This window comes from Bufo bufo, chromosome 8 (genome assembly GCF_905171765.1).
Source record: "Bufo bufo chromosome 8, aBufBuf1.1, whole genome shotgun sequence".
Taxonomy (NCBI): domain Eukaryota; kingdom Metazoa; phylum Chordata; class Amphibia; order Anura; family Bufonidae; genus Bufo; species Bufo bufo.
Genome location: NC_053396.1, coordinates 52,609,118 through 52,627,411, shown reverse-complemented (window position 1 = coordinate 52,627,411; position 18,294 = coordinate 52,609,118). Strand labels below are relative to the sequence as shown.

At 41.6% G+C, this 18,294-nt stretch overlaps 1 protein-coding gene across 3 annotated transcripts in view; it reads right to left on the bottom strand.

Moving 5' to 3' along the window:
* Positions 1 to 18,294, bottom strand: part of SHROOM4 (shroom family member 4) — a 166,999-nt gene that overhangs the window by 93,040 nt on the left and 55,665 nt on the right. Inside the window, exon 1 of one of the 3 annotated variants that reach the window (XM_040405593.1) lies at positions 15,997 to 16,176. The exons of the other annotated variants lie outside the window; for them this stretch is intronic. The gene's annotated coding sequence lies outside the window, so the exon portion shown is untranslated. Of the gene's footprint in view, positions 1 to 15,996; positions 16,177 to 18,294 lie in introns of those variants that run through there. 3 annotated transcript variants of the gene reach the window in all.

The window sequence follows — 18,294 nt, the reverse complement described above, 5'->3', positions numbered from 1 at the left end:
GTGCCCTGTTTGACCCAGGAAGAAGTACAACAGCGACTTAAAAAGATTAAAATAGACAAATCACCAGGACCAGATGGCATACACCCCCCCCCCCCCCCGTATCCTAAGAGAATTAAGTAATGTCATAGCCAGACCCTTATTTCTGATATTTACAGACTCTATACTGACAGGGAGGGTTCCACAGGATTGGCGCATAGCAAATGTGGTGCTAATATTCAAAAAGGGTGCAAAAACAGAGCCCGGAAACTATAGGCCGGTAAGTTTAACATCTGTTGTGGGTAAACTGTTTGAAGGTTTTCTAAGAGATGCTATCTTGGAGGAGCTCAATGAAAAAGGGCAAATAACATTATATCAGCATGGCTTCATGAGGGATCGGTCATGTCAAACTAATTTAATCAGTTTCTATGAGGAGGTAAGTTCTAGACTTGACAGTGGTGAATCAATGGATGTCGTATATCTGGACTTCTCCAAAGCATTTGACACTGTACCACATAAAAAGTTAGTATAAAGAATGAGAATGCTTGGACTGGGAGAAAATGTCTGTATGTGGGTAAGTAACTGGCTCAGTAATAGAAAACAGAGGGTGGTTATTAATGGTACACACTCAGATTGGGTCACCGTCACTAGTGGGGTACCTCACGGGTCAGTATTGGGCCCTATTCTCTTCAATATATTTATTAATGATCTTGTAGAAGGCTTGCACAGTAAAATATCAATTTTTGCAGATGACACTAAACTGTGTAAAGTAATTAACACTGAAGAGGACAGTATACTACTACAGAGGGATCTGGATAGATTAGAGGCTTGGGCAGATAAGTGGCAGATGAGGTTTAACACTGACAAATGTAAGGTTATGCACATGGGAAGGAATAATGCAAATCACCCGTACATACTAAATGGCAAAACACTCGGTAACACTGACATGGAAAAGGACCTAGGAATTTTAATAAACAGCAAACTAAGCTGTAGAAGCCAGTGTCAGGCAGCTGCTGCCAAGGCCAATAAGATAATGGGTTGCATCAAAAGGGGCATAGATGCCCGTGATAAGAACATAGTCCTAACACTTTACAAATCGCTAGTCAGACCACACATGGAGTACTGTGTACAGTTCTGGGCTCCTGTGAACAAGGCAGACATAGCAGAGCTGGAGAGGGTCCAGAGGAGGACAACTAAAGTAATAACTGGAATGGGGCAACTACAGTACCTTGAAAGATTATCAAAATTAGGGTTATTCACTTTAGAAAAAACGACGACTGAGGGGAGATCTAATTACTATGTATAAATATATCAGGGGTCAGTACAGAGATCACTCCCATCATCTATTTATTCCCAGGACTGTGACTGTGACGGGGGGACATCCTCTGCGTCTGGAGGAAAGAAGGTTTGTACACAAACATAGAAGAGGATTCTTTACGGTAAGAGCAGTGAGACTATGGAACTCTCTGCCTGAGGAGGTGGTGATGGTGAGTACAATAAAAAGAATTCAAGAGGGGCCTGGATGTATTTCTGGAGTGTAATAATATTACTGGCTATAGCTACTAGAGAGGGGTCGTTGATCCAGAGAGTTATTCTGATTGCCTAATTGGAGTCGGGAAGGAATTTTTTTCCCCTTAAGTGGGGAAAATTGGCTTCTACCTCACTGGGTGTTTTTTGGCCTTCCTCTGGATCAACTTACAGGATAAATGGCCGACCTGGATGGACATATGTCTTTTTCGGCCTTATAAACTATGTTACTATGTAAAAGGATAGTCTTTTGCAGCGCTCACCTATTTCTGATTTTCAGATGCACGGACGTTGCCTGGACCCGGCTACAGGTAAAAATCCAAAAGAAAGAAAATCCAGCTTCTAAAAATCTGATCCTTTTTTTCCATGAAATCAAAGACGTTTTGAGTAAGGACCGTAATATGAGTGTCCGAAACATGTAGACCGTGTACTTTTATCCGATGTCTGGAAAACGTCTTTGATTTCATGGAATAAAGGATCTGATTTTTAGAAGCTGGATTTTCTCTTTTTTGGATATGTTACTATGTATATGTGTACAATACAAAAAAGCTAATATATTAAAAACATTTTCGGTTTTCTGATTTAAAAAAAAAACTACAACATGGGCTTATAATGTGTCTCTGGAAGTAACTAAGAATAACGTAAAGGGGTTGTCACATGACTAATGTAAAAAATGAAAATCAGACATCATGTAGTACATGTCAATGTCTTTCTAACCAGCCCTGTACCTCACATGGATCCAGAGATCTGCCCATTCATCTGCTAGATTATTATCAAACTGGCAGCACAAGGGGAGTGTCTTTTCTGCTGCAGTTCAGGGGGCGTGTCCATGCTCTCCCTATCACGACTCAGGAGGCAGCTGAAGGATGAAACTGAGCATGTGCGGCCTTTTAGCGAGTAGGACAATGAAATAACGGGGAAAAAAAAATTGTAAGGTAGGGCTGGGCGATATGGCCTAAAATCTATATCGCAATATAATTTTAAGCATGTGCGATATAACAATATATTGCGATATATTATTTTCTTCTGTATATATACAAATTACATGGTAATCATCATCCATGACCCCCAGCCAGCGCCATCAGCCCCATGCCATTGCCACCATCATCATGTCCCCCAGCCAGCGCCATCAGCCCCATGACATAGCCATCCACCACCGACCCCCCACCCTACGGTAGATTCGGGCCCCTGATAATATACTTACCTTTCCTGCAGGGTGCACGGCTGGCTGATGGAGTCCGCAGGAGACGGACCGCGTCTTCTTCCCAGCATGCACTGGGAGGAACCTGACGTCACACACAGCGTCAGCCAGCGCTCTGACGATGTGTGAACGCAAGGCCCTGCAGTGCGGTGCAGAGTCGGGAGGCCACGGAGCGGTGAGTGAGAAGCTTCTTCAATTCACTACCGCTCCGTGGTCTATTGCGATATGGCGATATAACTAAAATCTATATCGCTGCCTGAATTTATGACGATCATATCATATTTCGTTTATATTGCCCACCCCTAGTGACGCTATACTAATACATTTTATTGAATAACTGAGTGGCTATACTAAATAGCGGACAAGAATAGGCATTTCTATAGGGGTGCCGGCCCGGTGTATTGCGGATCTGCAATGCACTACGGACGTGTGAATGGACCCTTAGTATGAAAAAGTTGTGTTAAGAGTACTAGCAGTAGCATGCACATGCAATGGATTTTTTTTACTTTTACGACTGTAAACACATCTATATAATCAAGACAAAACTGTTTATACAGTACAGCCAAATTGGGCAGCTTTATAGGAAAAGTCGCCCAACCGTTCTAAACTGCTGAATGACAAAATACTTTCCTGGAACTTCATAAATTAGACAGAATTGCCTTTCAGAAGCTTTGGAAAGCCATATAACAGGGTATGTAGTGTACCATTGTCCTGACACTGTTTATGTACAGAATGTATCTACCAAGTGTGACCACTATTTAATCTCTACAGAGGTTGTTACCCAGCTTTCCCTTCCCCTATGTACAGCTAGACAGACTTGCCTTTCAAGTTTTTGGGGTAATTGGGTGACAACATTGTGGAGCTGCATCACTGACCACAAACCATATTGCTCCCATACTATATGTTGAATACACCGTGGGGCAGCTATATTAAGATAGCTTTATTATGCACCAGAATATTGTGCCTTCACCATTTTTATTTTGCACAAAATTTATGATTTGGGTTGTTCTATGTGTCTATATCTGTGATGTTGTTTTATAAAGTGGTTAAAGGAATATGCAACACAAAACACCCAAAAAATCCCTATTTATGACACAATGCACCATATGGCCAATACTGTCTTAGGCTACTTTCACACTTGCGTTGTTCTTTTCCGGCATAGAGTTCCGTCACAGGGGCTCTATACCGGAAAAGAACTGATCAGTTTTATCCCCATGCATTCTGAATGGAGAGTAATCCGTTCAGTTTGCATCAAGATGTCTTCAGTTCAGTCGTTTTGACTGATCAGACAAAAGAGAAAACCGAGGCATGCTACGGTTTTCTCTCTGGTGAAAAAAACTGAAGACTTGCCTGAACGCCGGATCCGGCATTTTTTCCCATAGGAATGAATTAGCGCTGGATCCGGCATTCAGAATACCGGAATGCCGGATCCGTCGTTCCGGCATGCGCAGATCGGTAAAAATGTGAAAAAATGTACAAGACGGATCCGTCGGTCCGCATGACAAGCGGAGAGACGGATCCGTCCTTGCAATGCATTTGTGAGACGGATCCGCACCCGGATCCGTCTCACAAATGCTTTCAGTCAGCGGCAGATCGGCGGGCAGTTCCGACGACTGAACTGCCCCCCGGATCACACTGCCGCAAGTGTGAAAGTAGCCTAAGACTACTCCAAAAGCATGGGTTTGAAAAAATCTGGTGCAAAAGTTACCTAAAAACAACTTACGTCTAGCAGGTCATATATGAATCAAAACTGTGTAGCATACACTTCATATACACTACTCACGTTAGGGATACTTGGCTTTCATGTAAAATGTATAGAAAACGTAAAAAGTTCATACTACAGTGATATTATATCATGAAAGTAGGGTATTTAAGTATAAGCATGAAATGGTGATCTCCAAAAATGTATTGAAACAAAAAAGCCAACAGTGTTGGGTATACCCCCACAAAAAATATTAATGTCAATAACTTGTCATGTGGCCCTGAGCATCAATTACAGCTTGACAACGACGCCTCATTCTGTTCACAAGTCCACTAATTGTCTGCTGAGGCATGGCATCCCACTCTTCTTGAAGGGTGGCCCTCAGGTCATTGAGGTTCTGAGGTACAGAGGTACACGGCGACTCAGCTGATCCCATAGGTTTTCAATGGGATTCAGGTCTGGAGAAAGAAATTAGACCTGTGTTCTTCATGCAGAGGCACAATGACCAGATTATTGATATTATTTTAGTATGGGCTTGTCACTGTATCATTCACAAAGTGTAGGACAGTTCTGCATTGACTGGACACACCTGCCCACAATGTAACACCACCACCAAAAGCTCGTCAGGTGACAACAGCGGCTGATGCAGAGATGCTCTCCTTGACGACTCCAACATTGTTGGTGGCCATAATTTCTGCTCAGCGTGAATCGACTCATCAGTTAACAGCACTGAGGCCCACTGGTCCCTCGTCCAGCAGAGATGCTCCCTGACCCATGCAAGGCGATGACGCCTGTGGTCTGGTAACCTTGCAGGTCGTCTAGCACGCAGACCATGCTAATGTAAACGGTTTCGAATGGTCTGACATGACACTTGGGTGCCTCTCACCTCCCTTAATTGTGCCTGGAGTTGTGTGGCATTCATCATCTGGTTCTGCAGGGAATTGTTCACAATGAAGCAGTCATCAGTGCGGGATGTGGCCAAAGGACGTCCACTTCTATGGCTTTCTGTGACTCTTAGTCTCTCTGTTGAAACCTGCTGATGACACCCTGTGACACTCTAAGCTCAGTGGCCACTTCAGTCTGAGAACATCCTACTAGAAGCCTCGCAATGGTGAAGTACTGTTGATCAATTGTTAGGTGTTGTAACAGAGGCTGCTGTCCGCCAATGTTCCCCTGCTTACTGCAGCTATACTGGGCTCCATGTTCAGTGGTGAGCTGCCGCCGATGCTCCCATTTATTGCCGCAGTCCTGGGCTCTGTCCTTGCAGGCATTGTTTGTTCTGGAATCTGCTCCACGGTTTCCTTCTAGCCCTGGCCACAACATGCTTGCTGCTTGTTCCCTGTAGTAATTCCTTATGGGCCGGCATGAATCACTTACTGTGTTTTATGGGTTAGCTCATGTGACCTTGCTGACCAATCCTAGCCCTTCTGTACATATATAAGTGGCTCAGCCTCCTTCCCAGATGCCTATTGCTGCTTGTGTTCCCGTAAACATGACCTGTGCCTGTGTTCCTGGACTCCACTACCTGCTTGATCCCTGCCTGCTTGCCTTGACTCTCCTGTTGCCAAACCGGATTGCCTGACCTGTACCTGTGTGTTTGACTTCGCCTCTGCCTCATTCTTCGGTCCTGCACTGTTGCTCCTGGTTTACGACTCGGTCTGCTTAATATGTATGTACCTCCGATACCTTGCTCTGGTGCGTCTGGACCAGCTGCCTCGTGTGCCAATCATCCTCAAGAGGTAGCGATCTGGTGTTTCCCTCGGGAAGGTCTACCCCCACCATCAGGGGTACTGTGAAGAACGAGGGGTTCACTTAGACAATGCCCTTAGAGGAGGTAGGACACGTGGCACAGTGCATTTACACCTGCTGGTTTGTGACAGGTGTCGTCTTGGTCTCAAATGTGACCAGCATGAGGAGGAAGACTATTTAAATACAAATTCTAATTGAAGCTGGAAATTTATTGGGCAATTCATGGATCAAACAGCTGTTGTGAATCTTGCCGTTAAGCTCCTTGTTAGAGAACAGCAAGTTGTGCAAAAAGTACACAAACACTGAACAGTTGGACATGTGCATTAAAAAATTTTGAGGTCACATGAAGTTCACCTGTAAATGTTTAAGTGCATTATAGGTTCATCCTGAAATTTCACCCACAAGCTAAATACCCCTAACCTTTTGCGAGTATTATATTTGGCGCAGCAAGTGTGCATCTCAAATTTCTGCGCAAATAAAAGATACCATTAAAGCACAGTGAGATTTACTGTACTTTTCACTTTATAAGATGCAACTGATAAGACAGGGGAGGAAAATAAGAATATTTCTTCAGAACAAACCCCCAATCTTTATCAGACCCTCAAATTAAACCCCCATGTTCATCAGACTTCAGATCAGACCCCCTCTGGGCCCGCGCTGCACTGTGACCTGACTGTGTACAGCGTGAGCGCACTACATCCCGACACAGTCAGGACAATACAGTATGGTGCTTTACTCGCCGATCCCCATGCCTCCTGGATAACAGTGAACACTTTCATAATGAAAGCACTCACTATTATTCGCTAGTATTCCCTATTTTTCTCCCAATTTTGGGGGGAGAAAAGTGTGTCTTATAAAGAGGAAAATATGGTATACATCTGCCCCAATGCATCACAGAAGCAGTGTGTATTTTACATAACCAATTAATGCTCCATCAAATCTGCCCCTCTCAATTTTCATATTGTAAAATGCCTAGTCTTGCCAAATTTGCTATCCAAGTGCCTGAAAAAGTTAAGCACAAATCCCTGTAAAACAGTGATTGAAAAAATCACCAAAGGCCAAAGTTACGAACCCTCTAATGCTGTAGCATAACTAGGCAGATTTGGCAGAGTGCTGGTAAGTCTGTATAGAAAAGAATGTGAAGCTGTAATAAGGACCCTCTGAATACTAAATATATCTTAATAATATATAGAAAGTGAGGGGGCACACACACACGGGAAACACCAGATGATTGAGTATATATTATTTAATATTCTAAAAACAGACCCATAAAATGACTAAAATATATACCATATAATGTTACAGCCCCAAAGATACAGATAAATGCTAACAGATACGCTGGCGTGCTGAATTCATATATAGTCCATACAGTGTCCCAATTAAAGTGCTACAGTGTAGAAGCTACTATGAGTATGGTAAGGTTACATAGAGTCCATCTACACACTGTCCCGATTGGTATAGACAAGTGGTAGCACAATATGTTCCAATGCCTGTAGTGTTAAGTCGCCGGAGGCTTTGTGGGCTTAGTCCAATTGTAATGGAACACTCGTGTCCAATGTTCAGAGATCAGTAAGACATATTTGGATGAACTTCCCAGTTACTTACTGTATCCAGCCGCTTGCGCTCCCCCGGTCTCTCCCCTCCTTGCTGTCTGGCCGCAGCGTTAATTTCTCAGGTGGCCAGACCAGGCCGACTGTGGCGTCCCACGTGACCTGGTGGTATGGGGTTCCGGGCGGACGCTTTGGTGACGTCACTGTTGTGCGGCGGCAGTTTCAAATCTGGAAGTATTGGAAGTGAATCTCTGAAATGCTTACAGCTCGATGTCCAGTCTTTTTGGTCTCTTTGGTCTTTGACTTGAATCCACGCTCACTCTGTGATGCCAGACACGTTTCAGGGTCCTACACCCCTTCCTCAGTGGCCACCGAGTGAGTGGATTCTCACTCCTTTTAAATGGTATTGACCCACCCACAATTGTGCTTTTTTCAGCTTTCTCCAATATGTGGAATGGATTTTATAAATATTGCCTTACAATAGTGCATAAGACAATTTAAAAGAACATAATAATAAATATTAAACCCCACATAGTGATCACAATGTTAAAACATTAAAATAATATTCTCAGAGAGGAACTGCAAGGTCAAAGATGTATTTTAAGGAGAAAACGCATCAAAACCGCAGCCATGTGAACTGCGTTTTGTATGCGGTTTCTGTAGTTCTGTGTACTACAGGGCAAGCTGATCCCCATCCAAGGGACTCGGACCAAAACCGCACCGTTATAATTAGTTTTTTTCTGCGGAAAAAAAAACTAATTATAACGGTGCGGTTTTGGTCCGAGTCCCTTGGATGGGGATCAGCTTGCCCTGTAGTACACAGAACTACAGAAACCGCATACAAAACGCAGTTCACATGGCTGCGGTTTTGATGCGTTTTCTCCTTAAAATACATCTTTGACCTTGCAGTTCCTCTCTGAGAATATTATTTTAATGTTTTAACATTGTGATCACTATGTGGGGTTTAATATTTATTATTATGTTCTTTTAAATTGTCTTATGCACTATTGTAAGGCAATATTTATAAAATCCATTCCACATATTGGAGAAAGCTGAAAAAAGCACAATTGTGGGTGGGTCAATACCATTTAAAAGGAGTGAGAATCCACTCACTCGGTGGCCACTGAGGAAGGGGTGTAGGACCCTGAAACGCGTCTGGCATCACAGAGTGAGCGTGGATTCAAGTCAAAGACCAAAGAGACCAAAAAGACTGGACATCGAGCTGTAAGCATTTCAGAGATTCACTTCCAATACTTCCAGATTTGAAACTGCCGCCGCACAACAGTGACGTCACCAAAGCGTCCGCCCGGAACCCCATACCACCAGGTCACGTGGGACGCCACAGTCGGCCTGGTCTGGCCACCTGAGAAATTAACGCTGCGGCCAGACAGCAAGGAGGGGAGAGACCGGGGGAGCGCAAGCGGCTGGATACAGTAAGTAACTGGGAAGTTCATCCAAATATGTCTTACTGATCTCTGAACATTGGACACGAGTGTTCCATTACAATTGGACTAAGCCCACAAAGCCTCCGGCGACTTAACACTACAGGCATTGGAACATATTGTGCTACCACTTGTCTATACCAATCGGGACAGTGTGTAGATGGACTCTATGTAACCTTACCATACTCATAGTAGCTTCTACACTGTAGCACTTTAATTGGGACACTGTATGGACTATATATGAATTCAGCACGCCAGCGTATCTGTTAGCATTTATCTGTATCTTTGGGGCTGTAACATTATATGGTATATATTTTAGTCATTTTATGGGTCTGTTTTTAGAATATTAAATAATATATACTCAATCATCTGGTGTTTCCCGTGTGTGTGTGCCCCCTCACTTTCTATATATTCTTTCTTGTCCCCTAGGTCCTGAGGGTAGGACCAGAGGGTGAGCACCTATCCATACGAGATAGGGGTGAGCCGCTGTATTCTATATACATATCTTAATAATGCCCCCTCCTCACTGCTAAATCCTGCCATTGCTAGGCATATTAGGGTAACGTCACACATTGCACAACTTTCTGCAACAAAATATGGACCATAAAGACACCTCCCTATGAGCCTATGGGGATGAAAAGTGTCAATACTTGTGTCCTGTTCCACTGCAAAATAACATTCCTCAACCGAACAGAACACAAAGTTTTGTTGCCGATTTCCTGTAGCATTCATTTCAATTGAGAATTTACACAGAAATACCAAACATTATTCACACAAAAAATCCACAACAAAGAACTTCAACGTGTGAAGGCACCCTTAGTCTTTCATATTCCTGGGAAAGATGGGTAGCAAAGCATGTGGAACTGTAATAGAAATATACCAAACTAGACTAATGCTTCCCCTCAATACCAAATCATCTTATGTTTGCCTTTCAGGGTCCTTGGAAAGCTAGGTAGCAAATTATGTGAAGCTGTAATAGGATCCGAATACTATATCTACCTAGACTAGATAGGTACCAAAATGTGCCAGCAAGCCAGATTTACCTTTTACTAACTTGAAAAAATGGATAATTTTTTGTAAATAACTTAAATGAAGACAACTGTAAAACTGACCTATTCCAGGCTTAATTCTTGCCTTAGAGCTTTGCAAATTCCCTTCAGCATAATTCAGCTAATAGGCTCCATTATGGTAAATGGGAGCTAAGCCCTGTCCCTTCCTGTTTTAGGCTAGGGCTACACGGGGACATGTCATTCGACAAAAAAGTGTGCAGTTACACAGCGAAATGAGTTCTGCGAATTCTTGTCGCTGAAAAGTCATACAACATTTTTTTGCAATGGTAGTTAATTATGTCGCATTGCAACATGCTGCGACTGTAATGCGACAGTTGCACAAAAATCAAACGTGGAAGGATTTTTTGCAACTGTTGCAGTGCAACGCCATTCACTCTTGTTAATGTCTCACTAATCACAAACAACAAAAAGTCACTGTGTAGCCCTAGCCTTAGTGATGTCATGTTTGTGAGAAGGCTAGGCGGAAAGAGTGCCCATTGTGCCTGCAAGATTTCCGCTAAACTGCTTGTTCCTGCAGCTTGCTAAAAGTCTTGCGAGATTAACCTTTTGGGGACATCTATTTATGTATTTGTTTTTTTTTAAATGTTTTTGGAGAACTTTTTACTTTAACCCCTTAGTGATCAATCTGCTTTGGGCCTTAATTGTTTTCATCATCACTTTACAAGAGCTACAAGGGTTTTATTTTTTTAGTCAACGTACATACAAGGGCTTGTTTTTTGCGGGAAAAGTTGTTAGACATCAGCCATAAGTTATTGGATTTAATATTTGTAGTCATTAACTTTCCTTCTTTTCTGCCTACATCAGACTCTGACTCCTTCCAGCTATCCTTGGTCTCTTTCTTACAACCCCTGCAGCACAAACCTACCCTCTCTGGGTACCAAAAGTAGTGGCATCTGTAGAGACGAAAATATAAACACCAGGGGAGAATGGCTGAGAAATAGTTGTTTAGGGAAAGATATTTTTTAACCAATTCAACACAAATTGCCGACTCGTACATGTGCAGGTATTGACCAGGTTTTGTTCAGGCTTCCTGATGCAGTTTTGAAGCTAAAACAAAGTGTAGTTTCACAGAAGAATAAACTAGAATCCGCCTGTTATACGTTTTCTCTTATTGATTCTTTACGGTAAGAGCAGTGAGACTATGGAACTCTCTGCCTGAGGAGGTGGTGATGGTGAGTTCACTAAAAGAGTTCAAGAGGGGCCTGGATGTATTTCTGGAGTGTAATAATATTACAGGCTATAGCTACTAGAGAGGGGTCGTTGATCCAGGGAGTTATTCTGATTGCCTGATTGGAGTCGGGCTTCTACCTCGCAGGGTTTTTTGCCTTCCTCTGGATCAACTTGCGGGAAAACCGGCTGAACTGGATGTATGGATGTCTTTCTTTCAGCCTTACAAACTATCCACAACTGGTTTTGGATTCAAAAATTGCATCTAAAAACTTAAATAAAACCTGAACATAGAGCTCTAAATTAGATTACATCCAGAACCTAACTTTTATTGGCACTCTGGAATTCTCAACATATAAGCTCAAAGAAAAAAAAGAAACTTTTCAATGTAACATAGTTTAACCCCTTCCAGCAAAAGCCAGTATAGGCCAAATGCTGAAGCCCCAATTTACAAATGTGATATATGTCTCTATATGTGGCAATAACTTTGGAGTGCTTTTACTTATCCAAGCAATTTTTTTTTCTTGTGATACTTCATACTTCATGTTAGTGGCAAGTCCATATGTTTTACATTTATGTATAAAAAAATTCCAAAATTTACAGAAAATTTGCAATTATCTAAATTTATTTAAATTTCTCTACTTAGTGATTACTTGCAAAATAGTAATTAACATTCATACTATGTCTACTTCATATTGACATCATTTTGAAAATATGATTTCACTTTTTAGAATGTTAAAAGGCTTAAAATCCTGGAAGCAATTTAAAAAATTTTCAAGAAAGTATTTTTTAAAGGACTAGTTCAGTTCACTTTAAAGGGGTTTTCACTGTAGAAACCACCTGTAAATTACTAAATTTTAGAAACTACACACTCAAATTTTTCAAAACCAATTTTTGAAACTTTGTTAACCCTTTAGGTGTTCCATAGAAATTAAAGCAAAATGGAGGTGAATTTAAAAAAATAAAAATAAAATAATTTCTGGACATTTTTAAATTTTAATCAATTTTTGCCTGTAACATAGCAAGAGTTAACAGCAAAACAAACCTCAATATTTATTACCCTGATTCTGAAGTTTACAGAAACAGACCATATGTGGTCGTAAATGTCATCATGGGCACATGGCAGGGATCAGAAGGAAAGGAGTGCAATATTTTTTTGGAGGCAGATTTTGCTGGAATGGTTTTCATTTGAGGAGACCCCAGGTACCCCTAGAAAGGAAACCCCTTCAGAAACTAACCCCACTGTGGAAACACAAGGAAATAATCGAGGGGTGCAGTGTGTTCTTTGACCCAATAAGCACTTTATAGAATTTAGAAATACTCACCTGTGAAAATGACTGATTGAGCTGTGTGAGGGCTTGTATGTTGCAGGACAACCTTAGTTTTTTTTTTTTTTTTTTTTTTTTTTAATTGTACATAATATATTATATGCAAATTTTATTCGGCGGGATGATACAGTTATGGTGATACCAAATTTATATAGGTTTTTTAAGTTTTACCACTTTTTCAGCATAAATCACTTTTTTTAATTAAAAATAAGTTATCTTTTGCATCGCCATATACAAACATCCATAACATTTATATTGTTTTAACAATGTAACTGCGTGAGGGCTTGTTTTTGCAGAACGGGCTGTAGTTTTTATTAGTACCATGTTGGGTTACATATGACTTTGTGATAGGTAGACAAATATTGCAATTCTGTCAGTGTTTTTTTATGGGTTTCTCCATGCGGTATATATGATATAACTTTCTTCTATGGGTTAATGCGGCTATGGCGATACCAAATTTATAGAATTTTTTAAGTTTCCTACTTTTGCAGCATAAAAATCAATTTTTGAAAATTTAAAATAAGTTAAATTTTGCATCGCTATACACTAACATCCATAACATTTTTATTTTACAGGAAACACAGCTGTCTGCTGGCTTGTTTTCTCCAAGACTGGCTGTAGTTTTTATTGGTACCGCTTTAGGATACATATGGTGCCTTGAAAAATCAATAATCTCTAATGTGCAGGCAAAGGAGCATTGAGCGGGCTGCAGGGGGCCCAGATGACAGAAGGGTGGGCACAGTTGGCAGATGAAAGAGCCCCCAGGGGCTTAGAGCATTACATTTTTGCAGAATCTGATCTCCACGGACACAATCTGTGGAGATCAGAGCCTGCAAACAGCATTTACACTCGAATTGGTTAGTCTATACAGACTAACTAAATAGAGTGATAGCTGACAAGGGACCACTCTTATTGGTCCCTTGCCAGCAGCTCCCGTGTCTCTACTGTAGGGGAGAACGGAGACTATACAATGTCAAAGCCTCCAGTAAAAGCTTGGGCGTAACTATATGCCCGACTGCATAAACTATCATGCAATCTGGACATACAGTTACACCCATATGTGGGATGGGGTTAAAAGGGCTGTCAATATAAGATTGGTGGGGATCTGACCTACCAATGAGCTGTGAGACTGACGCTCCAGAAGTCAGCACCAGAAATACACAGCTTCACACTCTGTGTAGTGGACTGAGCTGGTAATACAAGTATTACTGTTAACACTTTTTGTATTTTTATTTATAAATAAAACTATTCAACATCAAAGTTTTTTATTTTTGCTTGTTGGGACTCCTAATCTAAGGTCCCTATCAGTAGGTCTTTGTAGTGTGGGAGGAAACCGGAGAACCCGGAGGAAACTCATGAAAACAGAAGGGCCTCGAGTGTGCAAGGCGCCAGTGCTAACCACCGATTCACCATGCTGCCTGTAAGGGAGTGTCTCCATAGACAGTGCCAGTCAGATAGTACCCAGTACACTGGGCTAACAAGCACGTGTCCCCACGCCCCTGTCTTTCTCTCCCATACACAACATAAATTTTAAATACACCGGATTTGTATAAGAAATTTTAGAATTGGATATCTGCAAGTCGCATTTAGATGAATAGGACATTTACAGAAAGCTCTGCAACAATCTGCTGTGTGAATATACTTTTAGGGCTCAGTCACACCATTGTAGGCTATACAACCCCAAATCTGAAATATTAAAGGAAACCTGTCAATTTGAACATGGAGTCTGAGCAGGTATCATGTTATAGAACAGGAGAAAAAGAGCAGATTGATACATTGTTGTGTGGAAAAAAGATTCAGTATAACTTATGTAACTAATTTAGGGAACTTTCACACTTTTCCAGTATGGAGTTGCATCCTATGGGCTCAATACCGGAAAAAACTGAACAGTTTTATCCTAATGCATTCTGAATGGAGAGCAATACGTTCAGTATGCATCAGGATGTCTTCAGTTCAGTCACTGTATGGTTTTTGGATGGAGAAAATACTGCAGCAGTTCCGGAAAAACGGATCCGGTTTTGCGGTCTGCACATGCACAGAACTTTAAAAATGTGATACCGGATCCATTTTCTGCGCATGCACAGAACTTTAAAAATGTGATACCGGATCCATTTTTTCCGGATGACAACCGGAGAGACGGATCCGGTATTGCAATGCATTTGTGAGACGGATCTGCGTCCGGATCCGTCTACAAATGGTATCCGTTTGCATACATATTGCCGGATCGGGCAGGCAGTTCTGGCGACGGAACTGCCTGCCGCAATCCAACAACGCAAGTGTGAAAGTACCCTTATATATTTCTATTCTGCTCATACTGGGCTTTGACATCAAGGGGGCGGTCCCATCAGTGATTGACAGCTATCTCTGTATACACAGTCATACAGGGAAGGCTGTCAATCACTGATGGGACCACCCCCTTGCCTTCAAAGCTCAGATTGAGCACGAATATAAATGTTACACTGAATCTTTTTTCCAAAAAATTATGTATCAGTCTGCTCAGTTTCTTCTGTTCTATAACACGGTGCCTGCTCAGACTCCATGTTAAACTTGACAGGTTTCTTTTAATCCTTCAGATTGGCAGCCTGGGGACTTGTGAAGGCTCCCAGGCCTTCCTCTGGAATCTTTCTACTAAGCCATGCAGATGGAAGGACTTAACAGGAAGAAATCATATGATATATTTCACGAAACATAACCTATAAATATAAAAAAGGAAAAGTATTAAATATTCAAATCACCCTCTTTCCCTTTTTAAAATATAACTGTTTATCCTGCATGATGAACATTATAAAGGGGAAAACAAATTAAATGCCCAAATCAGCCCCCCTGCCCCTCTTCCCCAAAAATAACTGAATAAATAGTGATCAGTTGTATGTATCCCAAAATGATATCAATAAAAACTTCAGTTGACCCTGCAAAAAATACAAGCCTCATACAGTTCTGTAGATGGAAATAAAATAAAATAAGTCATTGCTGCCAAAAGATGGCGACAGAACACATTTTTTCAGTTTTTCAGTAGTAAACAATAAAAATATATATAAATTAGGTTTTGCTGTAACTATACCAACCCGTACAATAAATATAACATAACATTTTTGGTACACTAGGAACAATATAAAAACAATGCCCACAAATCAATGTTGCAATTGCTTTTCTTTTTCAGTTTTTTAATCCCATTAACTTTTTTTTTTTTACCATTTTCAATGTTAATGAAAACTGAAAAGTATGTGTAAATATTCAGATTTTTTATCAACAGATATCCTGTCCAGAAAATATTTGTTACTTACCTAGCACATATGAAGAAGGTTCGAAAGTCGGAGATTGTAATTCATTTCATTCTAACTACAGATCCTAATATTCAAAAGAAATAAGAATATCTGCCACAGACAGAAATCCAGAACACACTTTTTATGAGAGGAAAATGAGAGAATGTTTCCAGTGACTAAAGGAAGAATGAGGTGAACCTGTATTTAACTGGACAGAAAGGGCTCAAGATGTGACCTATAAAGAAGGAGGGTCCTAATATACAGAGTAATGATGCATCTGAACCCCTCCCAGACATTCCTAAACCTTTCAGGAAAAGCAAAGGAAACAAAAGAAAACAGAGATAAGAAAGGAACAGTAACCAACAGCTCTACTTCCTACACAAATACTATCACCAAGGATAAACTTGCAGAACACCAAAAACAAGATAGCCATGCTTAGACTAATCCCTTCCTAAATAGTGTTGCCAGTACCTAATTGAATTTGGTATATTAAATATCTATCCCCAAAACAGTCAGTATCAAAGCCTGCATTCCATTGGCTTCCTCTCCTCTGTCTGGAATAGGAAATCACTTGCAATTTTTCAGGCTAGCAGGAAGCAAGTTGATCCAACAAATAATACTGCATTTATTTATACAGGGAACTCTTGAGAGGAAAACAGTCATAGGACAATACAAAGCAATGCCACACCTAGATGTTTCTGAGAGCTCGAATCAGTGCAAACCCATGTTTTTGTAGAACGTATTCACAAAGCCATTAGATAAGTTAGTGGTGAGAGAAAACATGAACATTCTCAAAAGGGAGCATTACAGGAGTTGTCCAAGCTACAGATACTGATGAGCTAACCTCGGGATAGGTCATCAAGGTTAGGTTGGTGGGGGTCCAACACCCAGCACCTCGGCTGATCAGATGCTTCAGGCCGCCGCCGCGCTGGGAACCTTAAGCAGAGGGCTCCGTAGACTGTGTAGTTTGCAGTGCAATCATACTGCATCTCAGCTCTCCTCCACTAGTGTACAGAGCGGTCTGCTTCCAACTACACAAACTATGGCTGATCGGTGGACGCCTACTGATCTGATAATGGGAGCTGAGCTACAGTATGGCGGTGCCAGAAACTACACATTCACCAAAGCTGGAAGCTGCACTGATATATCACGACCCATCCTGAGGATAGGTCAGCAATATCTAAGTGTCCAAGAAAACTAGTGAATTAGTCCATGGGCAAGTGTCACATTATTATTCTGGTCAATTATACCTCATTTCAAGGTTGTATTCTACACTGCGCACCCCAGGGATTGAGAAGAAAGTAAACTTGTAAACACAGATGATGTGAAAAGGGGTTACTTGGACTTTAAGCAATATCAGAAATGTGAGTCCATGCCCACCAGCATCTCCATCATCACTGAAGTATTCATTCTTCTCACTGCTTCAGGCCGCTTGCACCTCTCCCTGCCTCCATCCTCCTGTTACATGCTCCAATAGGGCGTACATGTGCTCTTCCCAGCTCTTAGGCTGGGATCACACCTGAGCGTATTCGATAAGCGCTTTTTACAGGCGTTTTTGAGGCATATTTTGGGGCGTTTTTGTATTTTGGAATGTGATTAACCACAGAAGCATCCAATGAAAAACTGCCACAATACGCGTGACAATTAGTTAAAGAGCCAGTGCCTGCATGGACTAATCTGTCATCAACCAGTGACAGCATTCTCTGGGATATATATGGCACCTTCTGCTTTGTGAAGAAGCTTGTGCAAAAGCTTCCTATCCTGCCTAGTCCTGCAAAGACGTGCTTTTTTCTATCCTGGACTTGTGTGCCTGACCTTTGCCTGTTTACTGTATTGACTCTGTGCCAACGGTCTTAACCTTCTGCCTGTTTACCATATTGTGGTACTGCATTAATGCTCCCTGTCCTAACCTTGGCAATCCCTCTGACTATACTTCTGTTTGTCCCATTGAAGCCATATACCGGTATCTTTTGTTCCGCCTGGGTCAGCATCCTCTGAACAAAGATTATTCCTAAAGGTAGATGCTTAGTTGTCCTTGAAGCAGAGTCCAGAATTCGTATGGAGGCCAAAATCCATTCAGTGGCTTATTGGATCAACACTCCCTGTGTTAGGCCTCTTGCACACGAACGTATGCACTCCGAGACATACAGTACGTGAGCGGGCCATATATCCCGTAGCGGCATTGATTGTGCACACAGGAGTACACAGCATCATAGATTACAATGATGCTGTGCACATCGGGCTACCCGGGGGCTATTGTCCTGCACTCATATGATCTTATGAGTGCGGGACAGTAGCCCAGAGGGTGGCCCGATGTGA